Source organism: Schistocerca nitens, chromosome 6, assembly GCF_023898315.1.
Source record: "Schistocerca nitens isolate TAMUIC-IGC-003100 chromosome 6, iqSchNite1.1, whole genome shotgun sequence".
NCBI classification, from domain to species: Eukaryota; Metazoa; Arthropoda; class Insecta; order Orthoptera; family Acrididae; genus Schistocerca; species Schistocerca nitens.
The window spans coordinates 202,259,259-202,274,862 of NC_064619.1; positions in this window are offsets into that span (position 1 = coordinate 202,259,259).

Sequence of the window (15,604 nt, forward strand, 5' to 3'; positions counted from 1 at the left end):
TGAAGAGATCAAAGGAGCCTTGATGAATGCAAAAATGCTCTACCATCCGGATATGACCCGGGATTTTTGTATAGCCACCGACTCTCCATCCTATGGTTTAGGAGCAGGTCTGTTTCAAGTAGAAGAAGCCAATGGGGACAGGGAAATAAGAGTTATAGCTTTTGCCAGCCGAGTGCTTACTCAATGTGAAAGAGCATATTCGGTGACCGAAATGGAAGCACTCAGTGTTGTATGGGCTCTGCAAAAATTTCATTATTATGTTTATGGCAAATCAATTAAATTGTTCTGTGATCACCAAGCCTTAAGCTTCCTATTAATCTGCAAACTATTACATGCCAGACTAGCCCGTTGGGCATTAGGAATACAAATTAAAAATTATGTACATAAAAGGGAAAGATAATGTCATTGCGGACGCTTTATCATGTCTACCAGTAGGCATGTCACAGCTAGGTGAAATGATCGAGCGAGCGTCAGAATATAAAGTTTTATTAATGACGTCGCAACCATACCGTCGCGAATATTTGCACCTGTGCAAGAATGTAGGACAGCTGCAAGACGAAGATCATACCTGGACGAAAGTGAAACGATCACTAATATTAGAGCAAGCTAACAGCGAAAATTGGCGGTACAAAGTGGAGAACAACATATTGTACCACAGAAATGACACCGCCTGCGTGTGTATCCCGTACAAATACATACAAAATTTTATCTGGTACACACATTACGCATTGGGACATGTAGGAATACAGAAGTGTGTAGCAATAATACAAAGATATTTTTACATCCCGAATAGTAAACGTGTGATCCAAAAGATATTACGAACGTCTGTCAGAAAGCTAAAGCCAACAATAGAAGCAACAAAACAGAACTGCATCCAATTATTCCGATACAGCCACTTCAAATTGTGTCAATGGACATCGCAGGACCATTACCTAAGGCTCGCCGTGGAATGAAATATATATGCTGTTAACGATACCTTTACTAAGTATGTGAAATTGTATCCAATGAAAACCACTACTGCCAAACAGATGATACAACGCATATCAAAAGAATTCATACCGAAAACAGGAAAACCACTAAACGTTCTAACAGACAATGCTAGATATTTCACTGGTCAACTGTGGAAGGAGTTTCTACGTGACCAAAACATAAGGCATATATTAGTTGCACATTTCCACCCGGAAGCAAGTCCCGTATAGAGAATTTTTCGGGAACTCAACAGATTTATCCGAACATATACTCATCATCAACATACAAAGTGGCCGGAATTGTTACCCGTCTTTGAAAATATACGCAACAATCTACCTCATCCAGCTACCGGATTCACGCCCAATGAGTTATTATTTAATACTGTAGAACTAAATGAATGGATCACGCCGCTACCGAAATTGCCGCGCACAGATAAAAGCCAAGAGGATAAAATACAGGACGCCATCAGCAACATGACGAGCAGCTCTAGTCAACGAAAGAGTCGATATGACAAGTCAATAAAACGGACAGTCCCAAGAACAAGAAATGGCAAATTCTGTATGTTGTTGTTGTTGTGGTCTTCAGTCCTGAGACTGGTTTGATGCAGCTCTCCATGCTACTCTATCCTGTGCAAGCTTCTTCATCTCCCAGTACCTACTGCAACCTACATCCTTCTGAATCTGCTTAGTGTATGCATCTCTTGGTCTCCCCCTACGATTTTTACCCTCCACGCTGCCCTCCAATACTAAATTGGTGATCCCTTGATGCCTCAGAACATGTCCTACCAACCGATCCCTTCTTCTGGTCAAGTTGTGCCACAAACTCCTCTTCTCCCCAATCCTGTTCAGTACCTCCTCATTAGTTATGTGATCCACCCATCTAATCTTCAGCATTCTTCTGTAGCACCACATTTCGAAAGCTTCTATTCTCTTCTTGTCCAAACTATTTATCGTCCATGTTTCACTTCCATACATGGCTACACTCCATACAAATACTTTCAGAAAAGACTTCCTGACACTTAAATCTATACTCGATGTTAACAAATTTCTCTTCTTCAGAAACGCTTTCCTTGCCATTGCTAGTCTACATTTTATATCCTCTCTACTTAGACCATCATCAGTTATTTTGCTCCCCAAATAGCAAAACTCCTTTACTACTTTAAGTGTCTCATTTCCTAATCTAATACCCTCAACATCACCCGACTTAATTCGACTACATTCCATTATCCTTGTTTTGCTTTTGTTGATGTTCATCTTATATCCTCCCTTCAAGACACCATCCATTCCATTCAACTGCTCTTCCAAGTCCTTTGCTGTCTCTGACAGAATTACAATGTCATCAGCGAACCTCAAAGTTTTTATTTCTTCTCCATGGATTTTAATACCTACTCCGAATTTTTCTTTTGTTTCCTTTACTGCTTGGTCAATATACAGATTGAATAACATCGGGGAGAGGCTACAACCCTGTCTTACTCCCTTCCCAACCACTGCTTCCCTTTCATATCCCTCAACTCTTATAACTGCCATCTGGTTTCTGTACAAATTGTAAATAGCCTTTCGCTCCCTGTATTTTACCCCTGCCACCCTTAGAATTTGAAAGAGAGTATTCCAGTCAACATTGTCAAAAGCTTTCTCTAAGTCTACAAATGCTAGAAACGTAGGTTTGCCTTTCCTTAATCTTTCTTCTAAGATAAGTCGTAAGGTCAGTATTGCCTCACGTGTTCCAGTCTTTCTACGGAATCCAAACTGATCTTCCCCGAGGTCGGCTTCTACTAGTTTTTCCATTCGTCTGTAAAGAATTCGTGTTAGTATTTTGCAGCTGTGGCTTATTAAACTGATTGTTCGGTAATTCTCACATCTGTCAACACCTGCTTTCTTTGGGATTGGAATTATTATATTCTTCTTGAAGTCTGAGGGTATTTCGCCTGTTTCATACATCTTGCTCACCAGATGGTAGAGTTTTGTCAGGACTGGCTCTCCCAAGGCCGTCAGTAGTTCCAATGGAATGTTGTCTACTCCGGGGGCCTTGTTTCGACTCAGGTCTTTCAGTGCTCTGTCAAACTCTTCACGTAGTATCGTATCTCCCATTTCATCTTCATCTACATCCTCTTCCATTTCCATAATATTGTCCTCAAGTACATCGCCCTTGTACAGACCCTCTATATACTCCTTCCACCTTTCTGCTTTCCCTTCTTTGGTTAGAACTGGGTTTCCATCTGAGCTCTTGATGTTCATACAAGTGGTTCTCTTATCTCCAAAGGTCTCTTTAATTTTCCTGTAGGCGGTATCTATCTTACCCCTAGTGAGATAAGCCTCTACATCCTTACATTTGTCCTCTAGCCATCCCTGCTTAGCCATTTTGCACTTCCTGTCGATCTCATTTTTGAGACGTTTGTATTCCTTTTTGCCTGCTTCATTTACTGCATTTTTATATTTTCTCCTTTCATCAATTAAATTCAATATTTCTTCTGTTACCCAAGGATTTCTACTAGCCCTCGTATTTTTACCTACTTGATCCTCTGCTGCCTTCACTACTTCATCCCTCAAAGCTACCCATTCTTCTTCTACTGTATTTCTTTCCCCCATTCCTGTCAATTGTTCCCTTATGCTCTCCCTGAAACTCTGTACAACCTCTGGTTCTTTCAGTTTATCCAGGTCCCATCTCCTTAAATTCCCACCTTTTTGTAGTTTCTTCAGTTTTAATCTACAGGTCATAACCAATAGATTGTGGTCAGAGTCCACATCTGCCCCTGGAAATGTCTTACAATTTAAAACCTGGTTCCTAAATCTCTGTCTTACCATTATATAATCAATCTGATACCTTTTAGTATCTCCAGGGTTCTTCCATGTATACAACCTTCTATCATGATTCTTAAACCAAGTGTTAGCTATGATTAAATTGTGCTCTGTGCAAAATTCTACCAGGCGGCTTCCTCTTTCATTTCTTAGCCCCAATCCATATTCACCTACTACGTTTCTTTCTCTCCCTTTTCCTACACTCGAATTCCAGTCACCCATGACTATTAAATTTTCGTCTCCCTTCACAATCTGAATAATTTCTTTTATTTCATCATACATTTCTTCAATTTCTTCGTCATCTGCGGAGCTAGTTGGCATATAAACTTGTACTACTGTAGTAGGTGTGGGCTTCGTATCTATCTTGGCCACAATTATGCGTTCACTAAGCTGTTTGTAGTAGCTTACCCGCGTTCCTATTTTCCTATTCATTATTAAACCTACTCCTGCATTACCCCTATTTGACTTTGTGTTTATAACCCTGTAGTCACCTGACCAGAAGTCTTGTTCCTCCTGCCACCGAACTTCACTAATTCCCACTATATCTAACTTTAACCTATCCATTTCCCTTTTCAAATTTTCTAACCTACCGGCCCGATTAAGGGACCTGACATTCCACGCTCCGATCCGTAGAACGCCAGTTTTCTTTCTCCTGATAACGACATCCTCTTGAGTAGTCCCCGCCCGGAGATCCGAATGGGGGACTATTTTACCTCCGGAATATTTTACCCAAGAGGACGCCATCATCATTTAATCATACAGTAAGGCTGCATGCCCTCGGGAAAAATTACGGCCGTAGTTTCCCCTTGCTTTCAGCCGTTCGCAGTACCAGCACAGCAAGGCCGTTTTGGTTATTGTTACAAGGCCAGATCAGTCAATCATCCAGACTGTTGCCCTTGCAACTACTGAAAAGGCTGCTGCCCCTCTTCAGGAACCACACGTTTGTCTGGCCTCTCAACAGATACCCCTCCGTTGTGGTTGTACCTACGGTACGGCTATCTGTATCGATGAGGCACGCAAGCCTCCCCACCAACGGCAAGGTCCATGGTTCATGGGGAGGCAAATTCTGTATAATGGACCTTTTAAAATTATACAAATAACACACGGTTGTAGCTACCTTATAGCTGATGTGATGAGCGGGAAGATCAAAGGATTGTGTCCCTATAAGGACTTAAAGAAATTTGTGGTACCTGACAACAGGACATGAATGGTTTACCGTATTTTTGTGTAATATGTAGGGTTTGCACAGACTTCAATATATATTTTCGTGTAGATGTAAGAATTTGATGTTTTGTTTGTGCTTAGTATGTAAGATGTTTTGTCTTTATGTTAAGGAATGATTTACACATCAGCCTTCAAAAATGAGTAAAAAGAAGCTAAAGGACCATCAGTCCAATGACAGAATTTGTTTAGAAACATAATCAGTAAGTGTAAGATGTTTTTCAGTGGTTATTTGAGTTAGTAACTATAAATTTTATTATGCTGTGTGATAAATGTTTATTTAAAGAATGCACTAAATATCTGTCACATGAAAAATGAACAGAAAGGTGTATGCAAAAGACTGTGCACATACCATGTGACATCTGTGATGCTGTGCATTGACCTTAAAAGAGAAAGTATAAGCATCTAGCCACAATATTTGAGATTAAATGAGAGCTCCACTTTAGAGCCTGTTTTTGACAGTTGCAAACCTTTTATAGGATACGCGATTACGCTAACAGCTTATGGAGCAAGCACATGCGCAGCGGTCCTAATCCCCAAATGAATATAAAATGAATATACTCTACGACAAATTTATAAATGCTCAAATATAAAAGTATTGCAAGTCAGGCCAGAATCCGTTGCATGTATGATGTAACACTTAATTGTATGCAATAACAGAACAAAAGTGCATTTGATCTGTGAAATTTCATTGTAACATATTGTGTAAACGAACAGACATCTGTGTCACTTGTGATATAAAAAAAAAACAGTAATCATCTAATACAATTGTATCAAAGTCATGCTGTAAGCAATACTAACAGGAACTATAATAGTGTGTTGGTATTCGTGGAGGAAGTGGGAACTTTTAAAACTGTATTAGTGATCAACTGGGACAGTGAACACTTATGTGCTGTACAACTGAAAAAACGCGAGGTACAAACATCAACAAAACATATCTGTGTGCAGAGACCGAAAACACAAAACTGTTATCAGTGTGTGTTCGAAACTGTACAGACAACATTTTTGGTTTGGACGCTACCTCCTGTGCGCCAACAATTAATATAACGCCACGGACCACGTAGTAGGACGTTACTGCAACGGCAACTACGGTGGAACGCTGTCAAATAAAAACTGTGAAACATAAATATTCCATACGAAGTGATGACAACAGGGATGTGCAGTGCTTACTTCAGCATCATATCTCCTGCGTCGTTCAGCACCAATACGTGCAAACGAACACGAAAATACCAATTAACTGAGCCTGTGCCTCGATGATGCAATAATGTTCACTAATCAATTCTTACCCACAGCCATAACATCTTACAATATCCGTTCTGTAACATATGTGCATTTGTTTCATGATTTGCACGAGTCAACATCCTCTCCCGTGCTGAAAACTTCAACGAGCGGTGCGCAACAATGCAGACGCACCACGCAGACAAAATAACGTCGATCCGTACTCCACATCCTGACCGCCGGCTACGGACAAGAAAGAAGACAACAGTTTCCAGCCGACGCTCCATGGCAACGGGCACGAGGCATCGCGGTAGCGACATACAGCGTCATCCACACCACACAACGAGAAATGCGCCGACAAAAATAAAAAAACCTCAAAATATTACCAACACAATACAAAAAAAATTGATGAAACTTTCATATAAAAACTATATGTTTGTTTCTTTTTCAGAAAATTTTGTATTTGATGTAAATACTTGTAATACCAAAACATGTAGAACCAACTTATGTAACACAAAGGGTTAAATCTATCAGCTCTGCCGAGGTTTTTCTGGGGTTTCCCTGCGGCCCTCGTCCAAATGGAAGAGCTTGTTATATTGCAACTGTCCCCAACCATGTTATGTAAAAAGACTCAAAATGAATGTGTACCCATGACCCAATACACGGTAAAGTGAACTGAAAGTGACCAAAGAACGAAAGAAAAGTGACACTCGTGGTCTACAAGAACCAAACATTAAGTAGTGTGTTCCTTGTAGCCCAGGGGGCCGTGTAGTGTCCCTTTTGCAAAATTCACCATTATCGAGGTGAAACATAAATAAAAATGACTGTATGTGACTCAAAATGAATTGCAAACATCGATTTATCTGCGAAAGGTAATAACACTAACTGTAAAAATATACAATATAGATCGATAGATGCAGAAAAGACATTATTTTTATTGTATGAGATTATAATGTGTAAGTAATTAAATGAAATATTATCTTTGTAAGAGTATAAAATACAATGCAATGCTCATTCTTCTGTCTAGGCTGTTTTGTTCTGTTCGTTCTGGTGTTAGCTGGAATAAGGTACGCAAGCTATTGTGCTGCGCTAGCATTTGTTTCTGTCGTAACGTAATTGCAAATATTTAATGGTGTAAACTGTGTCCTAGTAAGAATACATCAGTATAAAGTGATCTCCGTATGTTATTTCAAGAACCTACGCCACATTTATCTTATGAAAATAATATTTAATGAAAATTATTTAGCATGTTTCCAGCTGCTGCGGAGCGAGTAACAGTGATCTCTTACTGTTAACAATTAGCCGCCATTACGCGGCACATTTAGAAATATTTTTTCACAGCACAATGTCTGATAGCCGGAGCGGAAGAAATTATGTAAAAATATTCAGTGAGATTAATTGAAGGACTCCAGCGAAATAATTTTATTAAAATTTGTCTATTTTCTGTGATAGTGAACTGGAGCTGAGTAATACTACGCCATTGCATTTACAGTAATTTGTAGGGAGCCTGGCGCTCGATAAAACCAGATATAATACGTAATTGGCAACCTACGAAATTCATTATTTTGCTTATTATATCTCTCTTATATTGTTTTTTTGAAAGCTAAACGTAAAAACTAACTTCACTAAAAATCAATAACATATCACGATAAATTAAAGGACAAACAAATTTACTAGGAGAGTGTTTCCTCTAAATAAATAGCATACATTATTTTTTTAAGACATATAATAAATGGACGGTTCACTGAGAAATATGAAAATAAAATTATCGCAGCTGCCAAATACACTGTATTTTATTTGTGTAAGCGCTTTAGTCTCATTCATGAATAATTTTGAAATGCGTTTCTGCAGGTGGGCCGGAAAACCAGGTGATTACTTAACTTATGTAGCCAGAGAACATGCGTCGACATGCCATGCAATGGCTTGAACGAGAAGAACGCTATCAATATCTGTGCTCGTTTGAAAATGGACTCTAACATATCAATTTGGGTGAGGCAATAAATTGAAAGTAAGGTTTAACCGAATTTACTTTGATGTTTTTTCTCAGAGGGTAAAAAGTGCTCCTCCTATAATGACACACAGGGTGAACGCGGACTCCTGCTACAAAACGTAGAAGGATGTGCAGGTATAGTTTCTGAGTATTTTGATGCAAGGAGCATTTGGTCTCCGATCGCTCGTCACAGAGGAATTGGTTTAGTTTGATTTCCTACCGCGGTTTATTTCTGTATCTGCACTGAACTGACAGCATTTGCACAACAGTACAAATGTTGGCGGTATGTGATGTGTGTCTCGTTTGGAAATAAACTTCTATTCACCCGCAGTACTTGTTTTTGGCAACAGTACGACCACTTTTACCGTACAACTCTGTTCTGTCTCTGCATTCTATTCAGCAGTATCAGTTGTATTTTAACAGTGGTACATGGCGTTATGGATAGGTGTAATGATGAAGAATTGCCCGATATGCATCTCGTATATGGTTGTAATGGAATTACATCATAACTACGCTGTGGTAAAAAGCTGAGTCTTTTGAACGATGGCGGGATTAAAAGTGAGCCAAAACAGGATGAGAATATTTAGCAAGAGCAGAAATGAGATTAATGACAAACATAACATCTAAAGTAGGAACAACGCAGTGGGCGAAATAAATTATTTATATTACCTCCGAACTGAGATAATGCATGCCAGACGAAGCAAGAAAGATATTATAAGCAGTTTTGCACGAGCATAGAGACTATTCGTAGCGAAACGGATACTGCTAATATAAATATAGGCCTTACTTGAGGAATAAATGTCAGTAAGTGTAGCCTACCTCTACGGTCTAAAGTGCCCGAATGATCTGAATTGCCTTCCGCCTGATTTATATGCAACACGCATAACGTAACTGTCTTGCGTGTCCTCTATTCTCTCTTCAATAGAATCTTTTGACTTCACAAAATAGTTACCACACGAAAACAGTACGTAACACAGTTCTGTATCGGTATCGTACGGTTGTCATATCTATGTTTTTTTGCAGTTTTAAGTGTGCTGCAAAGTAACCGGAAGCGATTCCCAGTTTTGGCATCCCCAGACGCTATCAACATTGAGTAAATAACATTCATTTTAATAATGTGCGTTTAAAAACATGTTTTCTTAAGAATTATTTCATTACGACTACCTCTAGGCCGGCCGGTGTGGCCGAGCGGTTGTAGGCGCTTCAGCCTGGAACCGCGCGACCGCTACGGTCGCAGGTTCGAATCCTGCCTCGGGCATGGATGTGTGTGATGTCCTTAGGTTAGTTAGGTTTAAGTAGTTCTAAGTTCTAGGGGACTGATGACCTCAGATGTTAAGTCCCATAGTGCTCAGAGCCATTTAAACCATTTTGTAAACTACCTCTAACCTAACATTACACACATAAAAAGACAATATACAACTGATTACAAAATATGAAAAGATACAAAGAAATTTCAAAAGCTGTGCGAGGAATCTCTCACAGTGACCAAAAACTGGACTGAAAAAGTCGTAAAGAAAATGAAATAAATGAATGAATGCAGAGCCATTTCTCGTACAGCTCCTGATAACATGCAAGCAGAAGCAGTCGTGTTAAGAATGTGTAATAAGGATCACAAAGCGCTGACAGGAGCGTCTCGAATATGTCCTCATTAAGCGAAATTGTCATTCAGTATACAAAAGCGAATGAAGCGGGACGCATCATCTCCTTTATAGTGTCATTACAATATAACTACTGGCGATGCATTGCCAATAATATCTGACCAATGAGCTTTGCAATTTTCAGATAGCTTAAGACAGAGGGAAACGAAGGTAACAAGAAGGGATTCACCTAGTCGAGTGTGAGACGGAATTTCTATACGCTCCTCATAGTCGACGCATTTTGTTCGTCGTTTATTTCCTGACTGTTGCACACTAACGACGTCTCTAGGTTATCAGAAAATGCATATGAGAATTACAGAAGCGTCAGTGTTTGAACAGACCACCACTTTAAAAACGCAATGAACAACGCTAATTGCAATTTCATTTCATCCTAGAGGCTCTTGGAAAGTTTTAATAACGCTTTCAAGGAAGCCCTCACATACACCCAAATTTTCTCCTGGTACTATTGCTCATCAACTGTAAGCTAAAAAAAAAGGGAGATGATATAAGCATTGCAAAGCCGGATCGACAGACAGACATGTAGAATAGACACCTCATTCTTGATTTCACCGTGTAATAACATGAAAAGGTCGAAAACTGGTATAGAAATGGTTATCGATTGCATAAGCTTGACGGAATAATTTAAACGTTTTGAAAGCGAACGTAGTTCACTGCTTCTGTAAGTACTCTATAAATGGTTCAAATGGCTCTGAGCACTATGGGACTTAACATCTATGGTCATCAGTCCCCTAGATCTTAGAACTACTTCAACCTAACTAACCTAAGGACAGCACACAACACCCAGCCATCACGAGGCAGAGAAAATCCCTGACCCCGCCAGGAATCGAACCCGGGAACCCGGGCGTGGGAAGCGAGAACGCTACCGCACGACCACGAGATGCGGGATGTAAGTACTCTCATGCATAAATCGCCCTGTAGGGCGGTAACACGAGGACGGGCTGATGTGTGTCCGCTACACACTACTTTTATCATCGAAGTCCCAATGTGATGCAAAATACGATCTCGTTAAAAGTAAAGCAGTAGTCAGTCCGAAGATTGATTTGAATGCGACAACACTTGACTAAACATGATGCTTGCTGCTGCCCTCCACCGACCACATAATTTGTTGATTTATATGTGCGCTTTAATGATTTATTAACTTGATTTCCTTTTGCGTGTACTCTTAGAATCAGATTTACACATATATGTGGTAGTCTTGCAACGGATCTTGGTTAGAACGCAAGACTACACATAGACGTAGAAAGGTCAGAAGTGCGTGAAGATTTCGGGAGAATAGTATTACTAATACTTTTGTTCACTAAACTTTCGTCGTTAAGTTATCATCATAAGTTCTAATTCATTTGAATTAGAGCAGTGCATATTTTCCAGCGCCTCTTGTATGATTTATTATATGTGACATAAAAACATAAGAGAGATAAGTATCATCGTCAATGTAACTTCTCAAATTAACTAAGACAGTCTGATAATGCCCATCTAGTTTTTGTGCTCCACGCCTGTAGAGAGTTACTGGTCCGCAGAAAAAGAAGGCGTAAATGCAAGTTTAAATTGCACTTTCGTCCACCAAAACATTTTCTTTGTCGTTGTTTGATAACGAGCGAGAAAGGTACCCGGCTGAGGGCCGGAAATTAGAAGAATAAGAACGGTAGAGATTGCTTTCCTGCCAAGCTCCTTGACAGGTTCCTCAGTGAAATCATCAGTGTGTTGAAGGGGGTTGTTGTACAGTAGCAACACTTAACACATTTTCCTTAGTCATTTTTCCTATATGATGAATACAAGACGTTTCAGTTATTGGAAAGGGACTGTGACTCTGAAAGATACACTGCTGGGTTTCTGTTTTTGACACAAAACGCCTCCTTAACGTCACCACATACATAATATTACGTTTTGTTGACTCACTTTGGCCTTCGCTTCAAATACTTTCTGTTATTTTCAATCATAATTTTCTTTTTTTATGTCGTTAAGACACGGTGGTTCAAACCCTCATCTAATCATCATGATTTATGTTTCCGGTTATTTCCTTAAATAAAGATAAGTGCTTGGATCTTTCCTCTGAAAGGGCACAGTTGTTTCTCTTCCCCGTCCTTTACAATCCAAGATTCGGTTACATCTCTAATCATCATCTTTATCTGTACGCTTCTTCAAATCCCGCTGGATCTCTTCAATGTGGAAAATAATTCACGTCTAAATCGATCCTACCTGAAACGAGGAAACCAATTTCTGACGTGATTTCTTCAATATACTCAGCCCGCGGGTGGCACAAATGTTTACAACTGCTTCCGCTGCCTGAAAGCCTCTGGTAAATCAAAAGGTAGCAAAAGTCACACCTGACAGACTTTTTCTCCGTTTCACGCTTTATTTTCTAACGGTTAAACAACCTTCATCATAAACTTCAACTATGCAAAATTCAACAAGTGACTGCAAGAGCAATTCTAGACCTCAAATAAAAAATGACGAGTGATAAATATCCTAATAGCAATCTGCCTGACCAAATACCAACCAAAATCTCTGCAACTATCAGCTTTTTTCGGAAAAATTTTTGTCCAAAACGTTTCATTATTGAATGAGAACAGGTCACAACGCTCTTGTCTGTACAATTATATGAGATATAGTGCGCCTTAAAAATAATGAAGAGAAGAGTGAGCTCGGTATCTCGGCTTTGCATTTACACTGCCCTAGATTTGCTAATAGACCACAAATACATACAACATCCCAACTACCAATCGAGATGGCGCAGCGGCTAGCTCACAGGACTCGTATTTCGAAAGATGACGTTCAAATCCCCGCCCGGGAATCCAGACTTAAGTTTTAAGTGATTTCCTTAAGTCTCTAAAGGCAAATGGCAAGTTGAGAAGGGCACGATCAACCATCCTCTAATCCAAGCTTGCGATTCTATCTCTCATGACTTCGTTGTCGAAGGACTGTTACGCTGCGGTCGCAGGTTCGAATCCTGCCTCGGGCATGGATGTGTGTGATGCCCTTAAGTTACTTATGTTTAAGTAGTTCTAAGTTCAAGGGTACAGATGACCTCAGAAGTTATTTCGCATAGTGCTCAGAGCCATTTGAACCATTTTTTGAAGGACTGTTAAACTCTAATATTTTTTTACCCCCTCAGCCCTCGCGAAAAACAACTCTTCCTGTAGAAATGTAGAATTTCCCGCTTCCCACAGAGTTGCCAGCTTGTGATGGTGACCAATATGTGATTACAAAATTACGTCGAACGTGTGCATCGGGTAGCCGATGCATTTGGTAACAGGCGCTGCGTACTAGCCAGGAAATAACTAATTTGAACAGGCTGTAACGCAGCTCGAGAGAATCAGAATACACATCTAGTGTGGGGCATCGTTTGTTACGATAACATCATAAGCCGACCATGAATGTGACACCGTTTTTGTTCGTCCAGTCCTGTCTCATAATTGATAACCATTCGACCGGAATAGAAAGAAAAGCATTAATAGGTATGTCGATTACTTTTGAAATAATAAATAATTTACTTGCTTGTTATGAATATGTCTCATTCTCATTAGACTACCCCTCACAGTTTTTATATTTTCACACTTTTTTGTGATACTTCACAAGAGGACAGGTGATCAGAATCATTGCTAAAGGCGTGGGTTCCATTCTCACTTTTATCAACGATTTTTAGCAAACAGTAACATATTCTGTTTTGCTCTGGTAACGACAACTGAACACACAGGCTTCTAATACCACATTACACATGCAGTTGCTTTGCTGCCATCTGGAACACAGCCGGTGTAGGCTGGACCATGACCAAGGCAGAAGTCGCTGTAGGTACAAGCTCTGTTATCACTTCAGCCCGGAATTTTATTTTATTAATGGACCAATTGCCATGTGAGGCACAGGGCACTTACTTCTCATAGTATTTGAACTTGAGATACTAAAAATATCGGTGCTGGAGTGGGATCTAACTAAGACCTCACTGACTCGTGACTCATCTGGGATAAAATAGTTCCATCGTTTCGTTGTTTCTACAAGATGCCCAACATCCACGTCCTCCATGAAAGTGCTTGCCTGGATTAGAATTCTCGTCTGCGACAAAATCTTTCATCACGTCATTTCAAGATGTAGTTCGCGAACAAAAAATTAAAGGCGAAATTTAATCATGATTTTCAGGTGTCTCTCCATCTGTTGTCATCAATTGCGATTGGTGCTGGTTTCGACTCCCAGTCAGAAATAGATTTCTTCATTTCAGTTTCAAACATGCAACTCCTAGCAACTTGTGAAAATATAAGTGCAGACGAAAGAAATCGTTTTAGGTTTCAGGACATTTGTTAAAGATGCCCTGAAAACTTAAAAAAAAGAACTTAATGCACAGCTAGCAAAAGGTTTTTTCTTTTCAACTATTGCAAAAATGATGTAGATTAATAAAGCGCCTGAAAATTAGACATCAGGACTCACAATTTGTCTCGTATTGAAATAAAAATGACGATTTGTGACACAAATCACTTTGTTTCCTTTCTTACTAATGTCATATAAGCTTCTTTCCTTCGGTTGGGAAGAGAAGTTCCATGTGCCCAAAATGTATTTATTACTGTACGCTGGGCATTAAAAAGTGTACGTTTCATACGTCCAGGTTATCGCTGTCACGTTCCTCTATACAGGGTGTTACAAAAAGGTACGGCCAAACTTTCAGGAAACATTCCTCACACACAAAGAAAGAAAATATGTTACGTGGACATGTGTCCGGAAACGCTTACTTTCCATGTTAGAGCTCATTTTATTACTTCTCTTCAAATCACATTAATCATGGAATGGAAACACACAGCAACAGAACTTACCAGCGTGATTTCAAACACTTTGTTACAGGAAATGTTCAAAATGTCCTCCGTTAGCGAGGATACATGCATCCACCCTCCGTCGCATGGAATCCCTGATGCGCTGATGCAGCCCTGGAGAATGGCGTATTGTATCACAGCCGTCCACAATACGAGCACGGAGAGTCTCTACATTTGGTACCGGGGTTGCGTGGACAAGAGCTTTCAAATTCCCCCGTAAATGAAAGTCAAGATGGTTGAGGTCAGGAGAGCGTGGAGGGCATGGACTTGGTCCGCCTCTACCAATTCATCGGTCACCGAATCTGTTGTTGAGAAGCGTACGAACACTTCGACTGAAATATGCAGGAGCTCCATTGCGCATGAACCACATGTTGTGTCGTACTTGTAAAGGCACATGTTCTAGCAGCACAGGTAGAGTATCCCTTATGAAATCATGATAACGTGCTCCATTGAGCGTAGGTGGAAGATACTAAAATGAGCTCTAACTGACTGACTGAAAGACTGACTTACTCAACATCGCCCAGACCAAACCACAAAGGATAGAATCTTGAAATTTGGAGAAGATGTGCATCCTGTACTGTAGGCGTTGTTTAAGATTGGAAATTTTAAATTACAAACCTAAGGTGGTGAGATGGGGGATAAAGGTTCTTTTTTTTTGTTTTTGAAAAATGGCACTACTAAGGCAATTTTGAAGTTAGACCAACGAAAATTGCTATCTGGTTTCTCGGTCAGAAATAAAGAAAAACATTTTTCAGCAGTTTTGGAAATTTAACCCTATGGGGATGAAATAGCGGGTGAAAGCGTTTTTTGACAATATATCATTGTTAAAGAACTACTAAAGTATTTTTAAAGCTACATCTACGAACATTGCTATTGGACTTCTCGGTTACAAATAAAAAAAAATTCATGTCTCAGTGTTTTTGGAAATTGAACCCATAAGAGGGTAAAACAGGGGATGAG